The 22,038-nt window shown below is 39.5% G+C and overlaps 1 protein-coding gene across 2 annotated transcripts in view; it reads right to left on the bottom strand.

Annotated features, from left to right (window-relative positions):
- BET1 (Bet1 golgi vesicular membrane trafficking protein) overlaps positions 1–22,038 on the bottom strand; it is a 319,403-nt gene that overhangs the window by 86,055 nt on the left and 211,310 nt on the right. The gene's annotated exons all lie outside the window — the stretch shown is intronic.

Below are 22,038 nucleotides of genomic sequence, written 5' to 3'. Positions count from 1 at the left end.
TAGGAATAAGGAGAATTGGACAGTGATAGTGCCTGAAGCAATAGTAAAGAAGACCAAAATTAGAAGCACTGAAGACAACTGGATGCTGCTGGAGGCCTCGTGAATCAGCAGACACTGATGTAAGTGCTATCCACAGTGAAGCCCTGTCTACCAGCAGGCGGAGATGCAGCTGGAGATCGTGGAAGAGCTCAGCTGGGGCTTTTGTGGTCATGGAAGAGAGGAAATGGTGCATGCACAACTCCAAAGTTTCTGACCCCCAAAAAAGTTTTCTGAACAATGAGAGCTGATGTGTAAAAATGTGTAACAATTTTTAAAAGATGATGATATAATTAATTGAAACTCAGCATACAAAATATCATCTCATATTCTTGTGCTGCTGTGATAAACGCCAATCACTCGCTTTTTGAAATTTATGAAAATTTAATAAAGAATAAAAATTGGTTACAAAAAAAATTAATACAATAATAAAAGTTCAAAAAGTTTTCAGAGACAGGACAAATAATGAGACAATAAAAGCAAAGAAGGTAGCCCGGGCCACCCAAGACCCCCCCCCCCTTCCAGACAAAGGCTAGAGGGAGAAGGGCCCAGAACAAAGAGAAGTCTTATTTTTTAAGCCTTCAGTTTATGACTATTCATATCTTACGTAAAACGAGTAATTTTCAGCTGTTTCTTGTCACAAAAGTTTTCTGTTAATTAAAAGAACGCATGAGAGCATACATCCTTGAGAAAGTTAGGTTCTGTGGATAAGAGGCCATAAATTCTTCTTCACTAGAAGGTTTAGAGGCCTCTGTAAGGTTTAGGGGCCTCTGTGAATGTTATCTCTGTGCTGAGGAATTTTTCTTCTTGAGCAAAAAAAATATAACACACATACACAGCTTCTATTGTACTATAACTTTTTGTTAATTACAAAACTACATTCACTACATTACTCTAATGTTAATATAGTATAACTTTTCTATCTATCAGATTATATATAGTAAATATCTGCATAGAGCCACACATACAATATGCCTTTTTCACAACTGCAGAAACGCTATTTGAAGAAATATTATTAGAGAAAAATAGCTTATATTTTTTACTTTACGAATGGCATTGCTTCTGTATAAAGTCTAACCTGGTTAGACAACCCAGTGCCATGAAAACCTATTAAAGACTGAAAGCCTGTCAGCCACCTTAAGGGTATTCAAATCTTTCTAATGAATTCCAGTCCTTTTACCTTTATCCTTTTTAGATGGTGCTTTTGGAGCAAGTAATTACAGACTTTCTTGGAAATGCTTACAAAGTAAGAGTCTCCTAAAGGTGAATAAATGTACTGTTCAATTCAAATTAGCATAGAAGGCTATCCGAGAATAAAACTCCCACCCTTAAGCAGGATATTAATTAAGTTTGAATTATCATGACATGTTAAAAAAACAGGGTCTTGAAATGGTTGCAGTAGTCTTTAGTAGTTTCCAGGGATCTGAGCATTGCAGTTTTCCATTCAATGCTCAGTATTTTTATTTGGAAGAATACTGTGAAATGTCTGTATGTGCCATCTGAAGATCATGTCCTTCCACTGCTAATAAATTGTAGTATTTCTGCCATCTTCCTATTAGGAGGCTTTATTATTGCAAAGTAACTGGAATAAAGCTTCCAGGGAGGAGGTAGAAATATTTATATAATCCCATTTCCACTACAATAAATTGGCAATTTATTGTCATATATGACCATTAATGAGGAAAATAAATAAATATATAAATCCCCAAAACAAACTATCATTATTTTGCCTTGTTAGTTACTGCAAAATAAGGAGGCTCTCAAGAAAACAAGGACAGTAATGCATAAATTGTTTTGTGAAGACATGAAAGAGCTTATGTAACTGGATGAAGTATGTGGATTCAGGGAGACATTTAAACAGGAAAATATACAGTGCAGAAAATGCTACCATTTATTGATAACTAATTATGGGCTTGGCTGCTTGACAGGATATTGGAAAGAAATCCGCCAGGAACATTAAAAGCTGGAAGTGATTTTGTAACACAGACATGTATAAAAAAATATTACCCTCATCTATTTCTCAAATATGTGATAAACTTTGGACACATTTCTGAATTATTTGCAGCACTGGTATCTTAGTTCAGACACCTAATCTAGAAAAATCTAAGTTCATGAGATTTCAGCTGACAAAGCATCTTTGTTCTCCTGTATTGTGGTGACACAACTGGCACCTGCCACTGGGGCAAGGCTGTAGCTTGCATTTGCTGGAAGATGGAGAGGTGCAGATTTAGGTGATTTCAGCACAGACTACAAATGTTTGCTGTGCCATTCTAAGCAAATATACTCCTTTCTGGCAGAATGGAGAAAACAGTGAAATTTATTCTATCTTTATCTACTTGGATTGCAAACTCTTCATACCAGGGGACTGCCATTTGGTATTGACATGCAGAAAAACGGCCATCACTTCCCTGATGGCTTTGAGGTGCTATTGTGGTTTATGTCCAGCTGGCAACTCAGCCCCACAGAGCTGCTTGCTCACTCCTCCCCAGGTGGTGTGGGGTACAGAATCAGAAGGGTGAAAGTGAGAAAATTTCTGTTAGGGATAAAAACATTTTAATAGGGAAAACAAAAGCTGTGCATGCAAACAAAGCAAGAAAAACAATTCATCTACTACTTCCCATGGTCAGGCAGAGTATCTGCAATGGAAAGGGTCCATTTATAGCACCAGCACATGGCACAGATGATGCTGGGAATGTTTTCTTCTAAAAGAATTAATACTTATCTGTCAATTAAAGTCAACCAAAGGTCTGCAGTTACACACATGGGCTATTTCATTCCTCAGCTAAACTGAACCCTAGCAAGACCACATCCCAGAGCAGCAGCCTGTACCATGTCTTGTGTTCTTCCTGTTTACAGAGCAGAAAAAATTGAGACAGAAAAGCCTTTAGTCCTATTTTGAATTCAAAGAAAGAGAATTAGTGAAGGTTAAGAGAAGTGATTGCCTACAAAATCCACAAGAGCATTCATCAAAGTGAGGCATCATTCTTATTCTGTTCTTAATGCTTTAATGATTAATTTATGGATATAACTTATTTCCCAGGACTGTCCTCTCTCTCTGCCCATCAGAATTCAGTCTTGTGTTCAAAGAAATTATTTTTCTCTGGAAAAAAAAATCCTCTTTATAGAATAGCAAATACTATTCACACTTCTTTTTAAAATAAAAATGTATAAATGCTAATAATACAATTTGCCACTATTTGGAACTCCATAGCATCAGCATTTTGGGGAAATTTCTTGATAAACACTGCATATATATATTAAACTTATTACTGGGCAAACCATTAATGGATTTTTATCTTGTGTGAAGTTGCAGTTTTTATAGACAAATGGGACTTTGAGCAGATTTGGGCACTTCAGAGAACAAAAGGTGAGTGAGGACTCCTGTTCCTGACTGAGGTGGTACAGAGGAGAGGCTTTGGGTCTTTTCAGGTGGGAAAATGTGGCTGGGCTGCCTACCTGTTTCTCCTGGGAAAATATTATATTTTTAATCTCTGCCACTTGAGAGAATGTGTTACTTATAAAAGATAAGCCATTCACTCCTTAAAAATACTTTGGACGCCTCACAGATGAACTTTCTCAGAGGGGTGTTCCCAATGGTGTCTTTGCTTTGGAAGAGGAGCCATCCATTAGTTCTTCTCAGTGCATTGTTAGCAAGCTCTGATTTTGGAAGTCAAGGGCTGGCATTTCCAGTGTTCAGCATGTGCACATGACTGCTGTAAGTTTATGGCACTGATGTCAACATTCCTTTTTTTTTTTTTTTCACTGATTCTTTCCCACAAAAGCCACAGGACTTTAGATTGGGATGCTGTTCTTTGGGATTTCTGCTAAAGGACATTGTGTGAATATGACAAGCCTTTCAGCCACCCAGACTAGAAGAGTCAGGATGTTGGTGATATTTCGCTTATCCTTTCAAAAGTGCTGACAATTTTTCACATTGTCCTTTCAATACTTTCCAAGATTCAGAGTGGGCTTGGAGAAATCTTATGAGAATCTGTCTCATACGTGTGCTGTATAAATGGAAGGAATTTTGATGAGCACATGAAAAAAAATTGAAATGAGATGAGATATGAATGGTCTTGGGCACAACACTAAGTCAAGAAGAAAGTGGCAATTGGGGCTAAAGAAGAGGAGAGTAAAATTGTTTCAGGACAGAAAAGGGAAAAACTGAGCAAAACAAAATAGTTGACCCAGCAGAGTGCGAACAGTAAAGTGGAAGGGGTTGAAATGAGGAATTCAGCTGAGCTCTTCCCTGTGGGTGGAAATGGACAGGCATACTGAAAATTTTGCACAAAACTTTCTCTTTGGAAGAAAAGAGATAGAATGAGAATAATCAAATACATATTTCTAACATTTAACATTCCTTTCCCAGCTCTCCAGCTGAACTGTAACTCTATTGATTCCTCCCCTAGGATATAATTCAAAATTGAGAGGATGATTTGAATTATTTTCAGTTTCTGTATTTCTACTTGTCTCATTTATATGCTGACTATAGGAAAGCTCTGAATTTTGAACACACTCTTTATTCTATTACCATTTGATCTGAAAAGATAAAATGGCTCATCAGTCCTCTCATAGTCAGTGACTCTAGCTAAGCAAATATTTTAAACTTTATTGTTGTTAATATAAGATTTTCTTTAGGTAATCTGAGCTCAACTACCAAATAGATCTTAAGAACTATGACATACAAAATAAAACTAGAATTCTATAGATGAAGGCAAATGAGACTCATCAATGAATGTTTTCTCTTTTTTTGAACTGCTCAATTGGCATTGCTCATGTAGGTTGAGATATGGACAATTAAGATGCCATGAGATCACTTTCTGCATCACCTGAGGCCCTCTGAATCAGGCCATGTTGATGGGGTATTTTCACCCTAGCCTACCAGGAAACATTTCTAAAAGTAAGGTCGGGCTAATTACGGCTCTTTTCATCTGAGCACGTAAAAACAGCACAGTGCAACACTAATAGCTTATTGTTAGAAGCAGTGGTTTTTCTGTGTGATGTTAGTACTCATCTAAAATAAAAATAAAGGACAATACAAAAACAAAAAGGGAAGAGAACCCTTGCAAAACAATTGGTGAATACAAATACATTCTCAGTCACCTCTGCAATAGCAATAGGTTTTAACGCATTCCAAGGTCTGAAAATCGAGTGTTTTTCAAAAGGGAGCTTTACAACCAACAACCTGGATGGAAAGACTGATCTGTATTTTGACCTGACCTCCATAACTTGATAAGGATTTTGTGTTACAGCAGCAGCGGCAGTAGCCTGATGGCTTTCTTTAGTGTTTTCCTAAAAAATGTAGTTGATGTTTGTTAATGACTTCCTCCCCAGAAGTTTAGGCACACCTTGAGCCAATCAGTATCTTTGCTGAGGGAAATGAAGGTTCCAGTTGCAGATAGGAAAGCAGAAAAATAAAAAGCATTGATACAGTGTAAGTCAGGATCTTACCACTTGTGCATCTTGTTCAGCACATAAACTACACAGCTGCACCCATTGGAAAACATCTAGTAATAAACAGATGTTCACTGCTGAAAAGGTTTAATTTTTTTTAAGAGTTTGGTTTCTATTGTTCTACCATTCTAATCTTCTTTGTTGTGAGATACAAGAAAAACATTCTTCACCATGAGAGTAATTTATCATTGGAAAAGGTTACCCAGAGAAGTTGTGAATTTTCCCTCATCACAAATATAAAATACTTGGATTGACAGGGCCCTAGATAACCTGACCTAAGGGCTCCAGGTGAACCTAAAAGAAGCTCTTGGAGCAGGGGGCAGAGAGAGTGGTAGGATGTTGCCTATGAGGCTGGTCAAGGCCATTAAGGCCTATTGGTGGCCTTGGGCTCCTGACAGATTCTGTAATGTGTGACATTCCTAAGAAAAATCTACCTTTTCAACTGTGAGTAACGTATCAATAAAGATACTGGGTCTTGGGTTTGGATTTTGTGGCAGTGTGTTAATTTAATCGGTTAGGCTTTCTATACTTTTGTACTTGTTGGGTTCCCTGTACCCCACCCCTCGATTGTTCCTTTGTTTAACTCACATGACTCCGGCACCTGTCATGAGGCACACTGTTAGCTGCCTGTCATTTCTCCCGCCTTTGTAAATCCCTCCTATTTTTCCCCTGATTAGTCCAAGCGATGTTCTATTACACCTGTATCCCCTGGCAACCTGCCCCGGTTGGCTGGCAGTGGCTGGCCACCCCCTTTGTCCCCACTCCGAATCCTTCAGACAAAAACCCCCCGCACCCCTCTCCCCCCGAGCAGTTTCGGGCTGAGGAGGTGTTTGCAATAAACCCTCTGTTCGTCTGAAATTGTTTCCTCCTTTCTTCCCACTGCCCGTCGGATCTCCATCGCTCGCATAAGCCCCTGCCAGGCAAAGAACCCACGGGAGTCAGTACTGCTTGTGAGCCTGCAGACTGACCCCATAACACTCTGTCGCTGTGTCTGGGCCAGCGGTGACAGAGCCCGTTGGCTCTCTGTGAGCACACCGACGGAGGATTTAGCCTGAAAACTAGGAAAAAATTATGCAGACATGAATGAACATGAAGTTTTGGGTTTTTTGGTTTGAATTATAACTATATTCTCAAACCAAGCCCCATGCAGTAGTGCCAGTGAATCTTTTACATAGCAAAAAGGAAGACTACCTAGATTCTGCCTTTATTCTGCCCTCAAAACTTTATGTGTTTAGTCAGGATACTTAAATGTAGCACTTCCACCTCTATAATTGACAGAGAGGAAGATGCATCTCTAAAGGAGATTCCAGTCCACCCAAGTTTTGGATGTCCCAAGGTAAGTTTGGAACGCATCCAGGCCGTGTGTCCTGTGTGGATTTCTTCATGTTTTGTGTATGACCCTTAGCTGTCTTTTTGTCAGGTATCAGCTTCCAAACACAGACATTTGAGCAATTGCTGGTGTGTCAATCAACATATCTGATACATAAGGTGGAGACCAGCTGTGTCATGTAGTCATTCTCCTGCTCTCCAGCTGATTCTTGAATTACAGGGCCAAGGCTAAACTAGTCATGTTCTTATTTTATTATCAGTTGCAGTAAGATTACATCTAGTCAGCAATCCCTTCGTGGCGTTCCTTAGCATTTTATGCTTTGCAAACCTAAAGGGAACATCTGGTTACTAATTTAGTTCTGCGTACTTCCATAGCCATTTAAAAACTTCTAAAGTGTACTAGCAACACTAGGGACACTCAGGAATGAATGTTGCCCGAGGGAAAATGTATGTAGTATAGAATCATAGAATATCTTGGGTTGGAAGGGCCCTTTAGAGGTCACCTAGTCCAACCCCACTGCAGTGAGCAGGGGCATTTTAGGCTAGGCCAGGTGCCCCTGAGCCCCACCCAATCTGACTTGTTTCCAGTGTCTAGTAGAGGATCAGGAAAAGATAATAGCAAAATGAACCCAGAACGTGGCAGAAACAATCTCCAGGTAGAATATGTTTGACCATTCTTACATTACAGCCGTAATTTTGTATAAAGTACCTAAACACAAGCTGGACTGACTCGGTGTCTGGTCTAGGGTTAACCTATGGTCAAGCAAAGGGCCTCAATTTAAGGCTTTTAATCTTAAATGCAAGCTGCTTTAGAAGGCAAACCCTAACTTTTCCCCCCTGTATAACACACAGTGTGAATGTGACTTACAATAACTCATAGTGTGATTCTTAAGGTGGTGTCATGCAGGGCCTGGAGCTGGACCTCAATGATCTTTGTGGCTCCCTTCCAACTCAGCACATTTCAGATTGTGTGATTCTAGGACACTAAAAGAGGGTGGGATGTCACTGTTCCTCAGTCTGATGGAATAAGTCTTGGCCCATATCAGCAGATGTCAAGTACAAATATCTGGGACTGCTTTTCTGGTGACAGCCTGGGGTCTAAAGAAGATGATTTGTATAAAGATCAGTGCATAAGGCATCTGTGACACCTCAACTAAATCTTCAGATATCTAAGAGTTTATAAATTTGTCAGGAGATAGTATTCTGAAGCATATTATTCATAGTCAGTGTTCAGAAGTTTAGGAATAGAAAATTACTTGAGAGCGTCAATAAGCTGAAATAATATGAAATTCATATTCTTTCTCAAGTCACTTAGCTTTCTTTTCCATGTTTTGAAAACCCTCAAGCAACCTCTCGTATTCATGTGGGTGTGCATCTCGTGGGCTATAACTGCACTGATTTTTCTTTGGAGTAAGCTGTTGCCTAGAAGCAGTAGAGGAGGAAGATTTGGTGGTTAAGCTTAAAGTTTCTTAGCTGGAGAAGACAGCCCACACCTTACAATTCAGGACCAAGAGAATCCCAGACTTAGTCAGGTAGAAAGAGCTGAGATAAAATGCTATGCTCATTTTGTTTTGTTCCAGAAAACAACACAAGTACATGTGCACATTTAGTAAGCCTCAAACTTAGAAAACACTTGAAAATTTTGAACTGTGTCACAGGGAACACCATAGAGCAGGAAAACCCCCTTAGTTTTAAGTGCAGGGAGGTATGACTTCTACCCAACTGCTGTTGCAACCAGAGGTTGTCCCTGCATCCAGTTTATGTATTTCTAACTAAAGTTTATCCCTGAGGTGGCAACCTGTCCCTAACCAGCGTGTCCCAGACTCCCAAATGTCACATGCACACAGCAAGGCCAGCTGCTCTCTACAGCTCTCTCCAGATCTGCCCCACCACAAGGAGTCCTGGGGGATCTACAGTGATGTTTAGTCAAAGGGTGGTTATCTGAAAGCAGGCAGTAACTACTTCCAGTTAGTATTAAATAATAAAATTATTAATGGTTTGTATTTGCACTGTAGTCATATACCGTCACATCATGAAATAAAGAAGCAATTCCAAACAAGCAGAGGATTTCTGAAAATTATGGAGAAAAAATCAGAACATTTGGAACAAAATACTTGGAGGAAACAAAACCTGAGAAACATTTGGAGAGAGTTTCACTCAATCTAAAGCTTATTTATTTTCCATTTATCCTGAAATTTAAACTCAAATTTAAAAGTTAAGATATTTATTCTGAGTTTTATCATCACCCAGTCAGTTTGGGTGACTTAAAAAAAGAATTTATCAGGTTATCAAAGTTAAAAAAACTGACCCTGAAAAGAAACTTTTTCCCCTTTACTAGCCTAATTCTTTTCCTATTTCAAATCTCCTCTCAGCCTAACCTTTACTTAAAAAATGCTGTTCTTGTGAGTCAGCACACTCTGCTGGTAGACCAAGAGAATGTGACTGACAAAGCAAAAAGATTCCAAAAATAATGCAGGCATGCAATTAAAATTTAACCAGTTGTATATTCCGAGAAAAGGAAACAAATCACAATAATATGCAACCCACAACTCTCAAACACAGCAGAGTTAATTCATTAATACAGTTTGATTCATATCAGTATACCAAAAAGGAGTTGGTTCACAGTCCTAACTCTGCATTGAGGACAACAGCTGTTTCAGAAGGAATTATTTAGAGGACAGAGTGTGCAGTGCTCCAGTGGGCCTAGGTCCAGCTATCATCATTTCATGCTTGAAAAAAAAGAAAGGAGCCTGAAGCATATCTTCAGACCCTGTCCTTGAATGTAGGGGGCTGGGGTCAAGAGAAAACTCCCTGAATCCAGCTGTGACCATGGGGCTCTAGTTCTGCTTCTGATCTCCAGTCTCCTGCACAAGGAAGATTCTTGCCTTTGGGAGCTGATGGCCATTGCTGTTCTTTGTGCTCTGTGTTCAGCAGAGGAGGAGACCTTGGTGCAGTGGAGCACCAACCATTGTCAAACCCACCCAGGAAGAGTTGAGTTTCCCGAATTTACACGATGAAATTCTGGGTAAATATTTGTTATTATCATGATGCTGTGTATTTTAAAAGCTGATAATAGTTTCACAAAGCATTGTCTCTGAAATTGCCAGAGATTTCTATAACGTCACCTTGTGTTTCCTGATTAATTTTGCTGTTTGACCAAGAAGCCCCTGAATCCAAATTTTTTTTTTGTCTTATTTGCTGCTAGATACTATATACTTATGCCACACTTTGCTCTACTTTGGAAAAGCTAATTCAGTGACATTAATCTATACTGAAAATTGTTTTGGAAGAGGCAATAGAGGAAAAGGACAATAACTGGGAATATGAGCTGTGTATGTGTTGTAGATATTCAGAAATTATTTTCTTATGTTATTTATTCTTATGCTTATTCTTTTCTTATGCTATTTTACATTTTGAAATTTATTTGCAATACTCCATCCAGAGAAAACCAAGCAATTCTATTTACTGTGGATATAATAAAACAGTCTCTTATTCGTACATGTCTGTCCTAAGTCCTAGCACACACTCTCTCCGCTTACTTCCTCTCCTTCCCATTTTTCTATGCCCTTCACGACACTTTAGATTCCTCTTCTTGTTTTATTGCTGAACTCAAAACGTGGTGGTGCCCACTCCTACCTGTCCCAAGTGGTGCCTTGAATGCCTGACCAGGCAGTGCACATAAGCCACAGACCTCACATGGCTTTCAAAGTGCAAACAATACCTATTTTCACAAAACCTTTAGGGACAAGATTATCCTACTGCCACAGCTGGTTGGAAACAGCCAGCAGGTTCAAAAATTAAAAAACAAAAAAGAAAAAAGCAGGAGCTGATGGACACACAAATTACTAAAGAACATCCATATTATGCAAGTGGAAATAATGACACAAATTCAAGTTAGTAGACTAGGAATGCTTTCCATCATCAAACGAAAGCAGTATTCTTTTGATTATATTTATTCTGTTAAGATATAAAAGAACTTTGGGCTATGAGAAGGAATTAGCAACTGATTTTAAAATGCAATAACTTTAATGTTGATTTTAAGTGCATGAACCAGTTGTCTAAGCAGCATCAACTTTCAATTATGTTTGGTCCGCAGCCAGCCATTGTAACCATTAACATTTTCCTGTTCAATCACACTGTCTGTAACCAGTCACTAATAAGAATGAATGAGACAAACCTTCCTTGATTTAGTTTCAAGGAAACTGCAGGAGTTCTGTCTCTTGAGAGAATTTCATCTATTCACCACCTGTCTCCTAAATGTGTTTTCTCAATTTTGGAAGACCCAGAAAATCTGCCAGTCTCTTTGCTTGGTTGTTTCTGTTCCTCTCATCAAACTTTGCATTTCTCAGGGGCTTTCCAATTAAATCCTCCTTGTGTATGCAACATATTTCTGCGAGGCAGACCCAGCCTCTTACATCCTGGACTCTGGTGTAAAGCTCCTCTGGAGTGAATAATCTTGGCGTCTGCTGGAACTTGCCCAATGGGTTCAACTACTTCCAGCAGCTGGTCCAGCCAGACAGTGTGGCGACAGTGAGGAGCTGCAGAGCCAGAGGTAACTGCAGAAGTATGTGTGGAGAAAGAGGAATTCCAACTGAAAAGAAAGCAAGGTTACTGCAAAAGGTGATTCTGCTCATAATCGTCCAATAAGCTACAGAGTCTCTTCATCAGTTTCATTCATTGTTAGTACCATTCTGGATTTTTGTTGTTGTTGTTTATATAGATATCTTCTCTCATCTTACACATATCACTTTAGGAGCCAAGAATAGAAGAATACAACAATATTACAGATTTCTGTGCTGGAGAGAGCACCCCTTGCTTGACCGTGGCAATGATTTCTGCTATAATTCAGTCATTTAGGCTTCATCTGGTCCTAATCAGGACCAGAAAACTGTATCATCATGTTTGTACTAAAGTGCCAAATTAACTGCAAAGGTGTCTGTATTGTTAATGTCACAAAGTTTCTCAACTAGATGAAATACTGGAAATAAAACATTGATTGGAAGATGGGTTACTCACCTCTGCTAGGAAAAGCTTACCTTTGAGTGTCACAGCCTCTTGACTCTTCAGTGCAACGGAATAAATAACACCAATACTCAGAAGAGAGGAATGAAGGGAAGAAAGTCATTTTCCCTGATGTACATGACAGCTCCTGGACATGCTAATGGTATTTACATGTACAGAGACAGCTGTATTCCGTGAACTAGAAAACAAATAGGCAAATGTGTATTTACCAAAAAATTCACTAGTACCATTTATCTTATATGCACTGTTTACAAAATGTCAACTATGTTTACATTTTCTTAAGCCATAAGACATAAAATAACAAAGGAAGAATGGAAGATGAAAATTAAGGAAAAAAAATAGCAATCAATGAATTGGAAAAGCCTTAAAAATTTTAGAAAGTAACAAAGAAATGTTACAAAAGAAGCAACCTTGTGCTATGATACGTACCTCTCAGTTAAAGGTGATCCAATGGGGAAATAATTTCCCAGCATTTTGGACAGAATTTTAATTTGTATTGAATGATTTATTGGTATGAAACAAACCATAAAACTATTCTCTGAAACTGTGAAGGTAAAGAACTGCTTCCATCCTACATCTCACTTTCACCTGTTTTAGAGGGGGGGGGAAATAAAAAAAAGAAAAGCAAAACGGAAGGGACTGTTGCTATTCACACCATGCTATATTGCAAACAAAATTAAAAACCAAAGATGTCATAGAGCAATCACACCAATCCTTCACATAGCTTTTTGCCAAATTTGTATTGATAAAGGGAATTCTTATTTTTAGGTTTTTGTTGCCACATACTGACATACATCAGCATGTGAACTAAACTTCTGCAGCAAGTGAATTAAATTGCAGATTTTGTGCTTTCAGAAGAAAGTTGAAGGCAGCTGTTAAAGAAGCTTGAATTATTATAATCCATATCAATTCATATTTGAAGGACTTCTGTTTCCATTACAATGACTTCTAAGAGTTTAATTTCAGCTACATCCTTATTTTGAAATAATCAAAATCTTATTGCAAATATAGTCTTCCTTGAAGTCAGTAATAATTTCAAACATGTGCAGCTTTAATGCTTGCATGTAAATATGCAAGTATAGTAAAATACAGTATGTATATAGTGAAGAGTGACAGCATACATTATTATCAAATGGATGTGATTCCTTCCTGAACAATCACTCTGAAAATAGCATCATTATAGATTATAAAATATCCAGATTATATTGATAGCTATGCACCCTTGATGTCTGTTCTCAAAATTACAAATCTGATCCCATCAGTCAGGGTTCATAGGAAGCTGTGGCATTTCATTTCATACATTCTCCTCTTCCAGTACACCACTCCTCTTCACTTGCTAAGACCCTGTACTGCATCTTAAATTTAATTAGCCATGAAGCTTTTTTAAAGGTAAGACTGAACCTTGCATCTGACAGGTTTTACAACCTTGAACATAAGCCCACATTTCCTCTCTGTGTATCTAGTGAATAATTAGCACACGCTGATCTTCATCAGTATGCTGTAAAGGGTCCCACACTGCCTTCTAATGCTAATATCCCTACATTATAATATGGTACTGTCTGTTTGCCTCTGGCTTTTAATTTCTTTAATAAAATGGTAATGCGTCATGTTTTAATTTTGTGGTTGTATAATTGTCTCAGGATGTGACTAGCAATTTCTTGACTATGATTTTTCATAGCAAAATGTACATTTGCTGAAAACTAAATTGTTTCTGAGAATCCTATAATCTAAAAAAAATGGGGAAAACACCAGAATATAATGTCGTGACCCTTTTTCAAAAGAGAATTCTCACTTTCCTCTTAAAAATTACTTGCTTATACAGCACAGTTGATTTATACTTAAAAAGCCATGTTTTAAGCCTATTGAAACAAGTTGCTTTAATACCAATGATTTGGCCTAAATATAGTTATAGTCAACCATAAAAAACATTTATCTCAGGAGTATCTTCAATTTTTCCTGTTCCAGCTGATGAATGTTAAACCTCAAACACTGCTGAATGGGGAGCCCTCTTTCTCAGTGAGCATTTTTCCTTACATTTCAAGCCTTCTTTGGTGTGTTTAATGTCATCCTTTACCCTTGCTTGCAAAGCCTGCTGTTGTCTTTAGTGTGACTGCCATGTCTGATTGTTGCCATCCTGTGCTTGGATTACAAAAGACTCCTGAATTTTTATCAGCTTGATTTGATGTCCAACCACCACCACCACCACCACTCCTGTTCATTTGACCTCAGCAGAGACCACAGACACCTATGGTCTTCCAGATGCTCTGAGTACTTTTATTTGTATAGATGGCATCACTGGAAGGTGTAACTCTGACTTCTTTTCTAAGTGAACCACATGTGCATGTGAGCCACAGACATTAAAAGCTGTTTTTTTCTCACTGAGTTGCAAGATGGAGCTGTCAGTGTGTGTTCTTCACCAGTGGTTACTGTGGAGCTGGGCTGTACTGCAGGGAGGGCCCGGACACAGAACCACAGGATCACAGAGTGGGTCAGGTTGGAAAGGATCACAGTGGCCCAACCTCCTGGCTCGAACAGGGTCATCCCAGCACACATTGCACAGATTTGTGTCCAGGTAGTTCTTGAATATCTCCAGTGAGGGAGACTCCATGCCCTCTCTGGACTTCCAGTGCTTGGTCACCCACACAGTAAAGCAGTTCACCCTCATATTCAGGAGGAACTTCCTGTGCATCAGTTTCTGCCCATTGCCTCTTGTCCTACTGCTTGACACCATCAAGAAGAGCCTGGTTCATCCTCTTGGCACCCTCCCTTCAGATACTGACAGAATGGATGAGGTCCCCTCTCAGTCATCTCTTCCTTATTCTGAACACATCTTCTCTTGTGAGAAAGATGCTCCAGTCCCTTAATCATCTTTGTAGCTCTTCTCTGGACATGCCCCACACTTCAGGCACAGCCTCACTAAGACTGAGTAGAGGGGCAGGATCACCTCGTTCATCTTGCTAATGCACCCCAGGATACCATTTGCCCTCTTGGCCACAAGGGCATTGCTGGCTCATGGAGAGCCCTTGTTCCACCAGGACACCCTGGTCCTTCTCCACAGAGCTGCTTTCCAGCAGGTCAGCCCCTAGTCTGTGCCTTGGGTACACTGTCTGGAAAAGTTTCAGATCAGGAAGAGGTGAGAAGAGTAACAAGAATATTATCTGCAACACTAAGTAATAGGCTCAGAGGTCTGTCAGAGAAATGTGCCCTGATTTCAGTCTACCTCAGCAAATGCACAAAATCACTCATTGACATAACCCTTGCCTCTTTCCCCAGACTTCACCATGTCCTCTAGCTTATTTTGCCTTTCAGAGTCTCTCTGACTCTGTGTCCTAGTAGCCAAACCTCCACTGTGACTGTTCATGTTGAACATCAAGGAGTAACCTTGAAAAATACAGCGGTAGGAATTGCAAGATTTTGTTACTAATTTAAGTGGATTGATTCAAAAGAAAAATAATCTGCTGGAGAATCAAAGCTGTTCTGACCCGCAAGACCCAAACTCTTCAATGTGAGGTACCTAAGCCTTCCCAAAGCTAGTACTTACTCTATCATCTGCTGTGTGTGTATTAAATTTAACTTTTCCAGTGTGAACTTCCTAAAGCATGACGTCTCATCCCCTGCGACAAAAATCTGAGTGCAAAATCTACAGAAACTTAGAAGTCTGAAATTGCTTACTGCCTCCTCAGGGCACATGTGTGAATGCTTGTTGATTTGAAGAATAGAAGACAAAACGCCATTAGGATACAGCTGACTGATTCTGTAGTCAAAATCTCGTGGTTTACAATGTGCTTATGTTTTCTAAATCAGCATCGCTGTCAGCAAGGAACAGCCATTTCAGCACTCAGTATAATTTAAAGCTGCCAAAGGACTTTTCATTGATGCTGTGGTTTCACTATGCCATTTTTAGGAAGCAGTTTCATTTCTGATTGTCCTTTTTTCCCTTGATTGGGCAGGGCTATTTCTGCTGCACTTAGGAACCCTGGTATTTTTGCTGATGTTTGGGGCTAATGCTTTACAACACAGTTCTCACAAAAATCCAGAGACCAAACCCCATTCCACCTGCAAACTCACCATCTGAAACTGGAAAATATTTTTCTATTTCTAGACCCCTTGCAAGCCTCTCAATTTTCTGTGGAACTGGTGTGAGAAAACCCCCTCAAGTTACCCAAAGGAGAATATTATGGAGGACTGGGCTGCAAATGGACCACCAGGAGACCCCTTTCATTGAGGAGTCTCACCAGGAGACAAGTCACCTTGAGGATTATCATGCTGTTGCCTTCTCAAGCATGAATGGATGATTAATAATTAATTGTGAAATTAAGCATCATCACCACCCTAGTTGTCAAGGCAATGTCTTCATCAGTAATGAGAGAAGTATTCATGGGAGCCCAAAGTTAGGCAGGAAAAGACTCTTGCCTCGGTGTCCCTGCTCAGCCAGTATAGTTAATTGCCGGAAACTCCCTAGCATACCCAATACTCACTAAGAAACCCAAAACAACAACAAAAGCAGTCATCTCCTCCTCCATAAAACATATCCCAACAACTTCAAGGGACAGAACTAAGGACAAAAAGCCTCAAGAAAGCTGAGCATACAAAATGTGCTGACTTTGTTAAAATAGAGCAGAACATGATAGGAACAAAAAACGGCTTCAGTGTGAGTGTAAGGAACTGGCTTATTTAGGGTAGAATCACTGTGAAACCCAAACTCCAAGCTGAAGGCAGGAGAGTAATGTTGGAAGGAGATTAATAAAATGAGACATGATTGCTCTGAGGCTTAGAAGGTGAATAATACATTAGGCAATTAAAAATAAAATTAATCTCACACATGAAACAAGGAAAAGCAGAAAGCCCTGAATGGCACTGAAAGTTAATAACAAAGTTCTCTGAAGTAGTTACATAAAGTTACATGAAGGGGTCAGAGAAGGTCATAAGCAGCCCTGGGAACTTCCATTTCACAAGAACACTTCAGGTTTTCCTAAAACGTTGTCCATCAGTGATGTTGGTGAGATGAAGCAGCAACTAATCCTTGACAAGGATGGCTGTGGTGTGGATGAGCTGGTGGTACATCAACCTGCCTGGGCAGTGGCCAGCACTGGAGCTGCAGAGAGAGGTCACCTGCTGAACACAGCCACAGGATCCACGCCAAACAAGGAGCTTCCTTCTTCTGGCACTGGGCATGGAGGCACTTCTTCTGCTAGGGGCACTTCATGGCTGCATGGCCAGATAAAAGCCCTTCCTGCTTCATTTGAAGCTCCTCATTCCTGGACCCTTACTTCCTCCTCAGTCACATCTGGTCACCTCTCTCTGTGACCCCCCCTATCCAAACCAGACTTTCACATGGTGCTGTTTAAATAGAAGGAAAGAATGGACGGATGTCAGAGAGCTAAGCAGGTGTATAAGCACCCACAGCAGAGAGGAAGGCAACCTGCAGAGGGGGAAAATGCCTGGAGGAGGCAGCAGGTGACTAGGGTGAACCTCTTTCCACCTGCACTTCCAAGGCACCTAGGTAACTAGCTCACTACAATGCCTGCCCAGAGGCTCGCACTGGACTGGTGCTGAACACTCTAAAACAAATAGAGTCCTGCTCCCAAAGTACTTCCAGCTGGAAAAAAATTAATAATCTCCAAAATTCCAAAGCAAAGCTGATGCTTTTAAAATATGTGGCTCAGAACAACGGGGCATTACTTGAGGTCATGATCTAATGATCATTTTTAAACATGGCAGTCACTAGACTTTACCACCTATTTTATGAATACCTAAGTTATTAACACCTGTTCATTACAACTATTTGCTCTTCATGCTCCATTAACAGTATGGATATCTCTCTTTATAGCAAACACATTAATGAAGGATCCTAGCAGGTGCTAGCTCTTCTGGTTCAAATTTCCCCTATATTCTTAGACAAAAATTGTAAAATATTGATATGGGGTGATAACAATTCTGTAACAGAGTGCAGAGGGCCATAGCCTTTTGCATTCCTGACTTCACTTTCACACAGTAGTCCTGCAGGCAACGTTCAGTCTTAGGACATGCAACTGTTATATAAAAAGTACTATTTTTTGTGTACAACTCGTCATTGTAGATGCTGACAGTACACAGCTTGACTTGCTGCTTTCTTCATTACCTGTTTTGTTGCTAGGAAACTTTTGAACAATAGCCAATACACAATTCAGCTTGTTCCTTCAGCGCAGTTGTATGGAAGAGGACCTAGGCTGATCATTGCTTAAACAATGCCCTCCAGTTGTGGGGTTTTTCACAGGGCACTGCTAGAAGCAGGGGATGTGTGCTATACAATAACATTGTGTATGAACAGTTGTCCCAAAGTGGAAGAAGAAGAAAGGCAGGATTCACATCCAGTTTGGATTTTTTGCACAGCAATCTCACTCGTCTGGAGAGTGAAAATGCATCTGCATTGTTCTTGGCCTCTTCATTTGGGCAGCACTATACATTTCATATTTCCATTATCTGGACTACAGTTTGAGGCATGGCTCCAGCCAGAATGACCCCTCCAGGGTGTGACAGTGCCCCTGCTTTGAAGAGCTGATAGTCTGACACTATAGTCTGACTTTTATTGGAAAATTATGCCTTTCTCTCCTTTTACTGACCTACTGAACAGAACTTGCCTGGTGATTAGGGAAGGCAATAAACCACTGCTAACAAGGAGGCTGTCACACTCTGTAGACTGGAGAGCTCTGCATACGAACTCTCAGCTGCAGTGTAATTTCCTAGGGGCACTGCTCCTGTGCTTTCCAGCCTGAGACACCTAAGCTAACAGGAAGATGAGCCTGCTGAAGAGGCAGATCCCCAAGAGTCACGAGGGGGTAACAATCAGGGACATCTTTGTGCCCCTGTTCCTGATTGTGGCCACTGAGAAAGGCAATGGCTTCATTGGAGAATTCACACAAACTCATAAATACAGTTAAATCTATCTTAACCGTTCTGTTCCTCAGATACTGTCAGTGATTTTATTTCATTCCTTCACATTTCCTGTGAAGCTTATTTAAATACTCGATATATGACTTGTGCTGTGAAACAACATTCAAAAATAGCTTTCAAAAAAGGACAGATTTTCTGCCAGGGTCACATATGCAGTGATGGCCCAGAAGCCATAAAGGCAATGTGGTGACACAGAGTTTTACTAAGTACTGCACTCCAGGAAAGTCAAGGAGGAGGGATAAATAAAAACAGGGTTTATCTGTCCCACAGATGTCCACAGGTCCTGAATTTTTTATTCTTCTAACGTTTGAGTGAGCCAGATAATTTCAGAGAGGCAGGATGGTGTGAAGCATTGGTGTGATGATTTGGGAAAGGTTTCCCACCTTTCTCCAGCACAAATCTTCAGACAGGTCAGAGATGTGGTGAACACTAAAGCTGACAATCTCAGCTGTGTGGTACTGCTTATTTTAGAGCAGATTTAGAGTACAGGATGTTTTCTGTCCCCATCTACCCTTTGCTATGCCAGTTCCATTTGACAGAGTTGTGTACCATGTCATTGGAAGTCCTTAACCATGCAGCTCAGAATATCCAAGTTTTTCAGCATCTATCCTGAGGTGCTCACCTATCCACAGAGGCTCTTTAAAATGCTGAGGTTCATTGTAGATGTTGGTTATGGATAAATGTATCCTTTACTTTTTCTGTCTCACTTTTTAATTTCATGCCATCATAACCGTAACATCAATGCTCATCATACATAAATTACATAAACTTTGAAATAGCATCATCAGCAATGTTTCTTTAATGTTCAGTATTTCACTCTGTATACCTTAAATTCTTCTGAAACAGATGTTGGATATTTTTTATGTTTTATGTCTCTGTTTAAATATTCATGTTGCATTGCCCTTTGAATTTGTCATAATTTGTATGTGTCTTCCTCTCAGGGAGTGTAATATTCCATTATCTTAATACATAATATTACCATTACAGCAACATCTCTATAGCAACATAACTTTGCTTCATGCTTTGTAAACCAGTAGTGTTTGCTACAAAACCTTGCAAAGTAAGATAACACAAAGAAAAGGAGGAATGAAACACAAGAATTAACACAAGAACCAGATGCTGAAATCCAGTATTCTAGAGTTAATAATCAGACAAGAAGATGAACACTAACCTTAGGGTATTGGTTTCATTCCATATAAGCTTTTCAAAACTGATTTTTTATTCTGAGTTGAATTTAGAACAAAATAGAAACAGAATTTGGATGAAAAATATATTCTGGCATCAAAAATTAAGATTTTTGTGGATATGAAAACCTGATATTACAGACCAGCTTGTGAAAGTATTTCAAGTGTTTTGCTCTGACTAACCATCCCAGCTAGGTCCGGTGAAGGCAGGGCAGCACAAGTGAGGATGTGCTGTACTATATATATTTATATATACACATATACAGTATAACATACACACACATGCAACAACAGAAGTATTGAATGAAAGGGGTTTTAGTTCAAATTTTGACATGAAGCAGGACCATTGCTAAGATAGGGTAAGATCACTTCCCTCAATCTTCCCTCACCACCACTCTTTTATGCAGTCCATACCAGTACAGAAGTACTCCATAACGGGTCTCACACCCCATTATCTCTGCAGCAAATTAACACTGTCAAGGAAAACATTAAACATTGCAGGCAGTTTCAGAGGACTCGCTTTTAATGGTTCAATAAGTACATCACAGTTTTATGTTCCTCTGTGTTTTGTTTCCTTTCTCTTTGATTTTCTTCTTAGTGGTAAATTGCATTTTCAATGTTACATTTTAATAAGCTGCTTTTTACAAATTAGTAACTTCAGGTTCCTCTGTGTCAGAGAAAAAGACAAAACCACCGAGATAAAACCATAGGTGTTTGAGCTGAATCATTTATTCTGAAGAAGTTTTTTCACCTGCTTGGATTGTTCACATTATATCTTAAAAAAAGGTGACTAGTGTAATGTGGATGTCAATAACAGCAATGGAGAGCACTTGAATGTTCCTTTTCTAAAAGAAACAGAATTTAGTCTTTAAACACAGGCAAATTTTTAATTCTAGCTTTACAAATCTAAAGAAACACTTTGGATGGTTGGTCAGAGAGCAGGATGTGGGGGCTGGGGCATTACTTCCCCCTAAGTTCCATGTGTTAAACATCTGAGACATGAATGGCAACTCTACAGCCTCCTAAATTGTCATCTGGATAACAAATGCTTCCAGTCCTGACTTCTGACATTACTTTGTCAGGATGCTTTATCAGGTTACCCAGGATCTGGGTTCACTAAAACACTTGGTCTCACTGTCACGTGTGGCAACACAGCTGTGTTGGGATGAAAGGCCATGGATGGTCCCAGCTGACAGATTGAAGGGGAGCAGCAATCTTCTTTGAGCAGCAAGACTGAAAAGAGAGGATGAGGCAGCAAGACTCATATCTTTTTTTTAGCTGTAGTTAAGGAAATTTCTTTATATAAGTCATTGCCTTAAATCACTGTCAACATAGTAATTCATTTCCTTCACGTATGAAACATATGATTAAATATCTCACCATTATTTTCTAATTGCTTATTAGAAGGTAAAAATTATGATTCCTTTTTTTAATCCTCCCATTTAATGAACCCTATCATTTTCTCAGTTGCACACGTAATTAGTGTAGCTCGATTTCATCTTGTCCTACAAGAAGATCAAACAAATCACATTCGGCGACATAACTCCTCCATTCCTCCAGAATGGTCTATATATACCTTACTGGAAATAAAATCAATGTAGGACTTATGTGTGAGAAAATAACTGTGTTTATTGCTTTTGTGTGAGAAACTTCAAATCAGTGTGGTCTGGAATATTAAATGCACTGTGCACAGGAGCCCAGACATTATACTAAATGAACAAAACACAATCAGCACATTACATTTCTAACAAAAACTAAGTAACAGCAACTTCCAGTGCAAAAAGACTTAGCATAATGATTTCACTTAAATATGTCAGGAAATGAAAGTGACAACTGAGTGAGTGCAGAAAAAGTCGATGTTTTACAAGGCCACTTTCCAGGGTTGGTTGAGGGCACTGGTGAGGCACATGCACTGCATGGGGTCTCTTCTAGATGGGATTACTGTCCCCTGGAAAGAAAGACAGCATGTCCCTGCTTCTGCTGTGATTCTTGTTAAGTATTCCTAAGGTCTTATTAAATATTCACATTTGAATATGATTGTGAAAACTGTCCTCACCTCAGATACTCCAGTGGTCTCCAT

Source organism: Prinia subflava, chromosome 1 (assembly GCF_021018805.1).
Source record: "Prinia subflava isolate CZ2003 ecotype Zambia chromosome 1, Cam_Psub_1.2, whole genome shotgun sequence".
Lineage (NCBI taxonomy): Eukaryota > Metazoa > Chordata > Aves > Passeriformes > Cisticolidae > Prinia > Prinia subflava.
The sequence above is the reverse complement of the archived record's forward strand: the minus strand, read 5'-3'. Positions and strand labels throughout refer to the sequence as shown.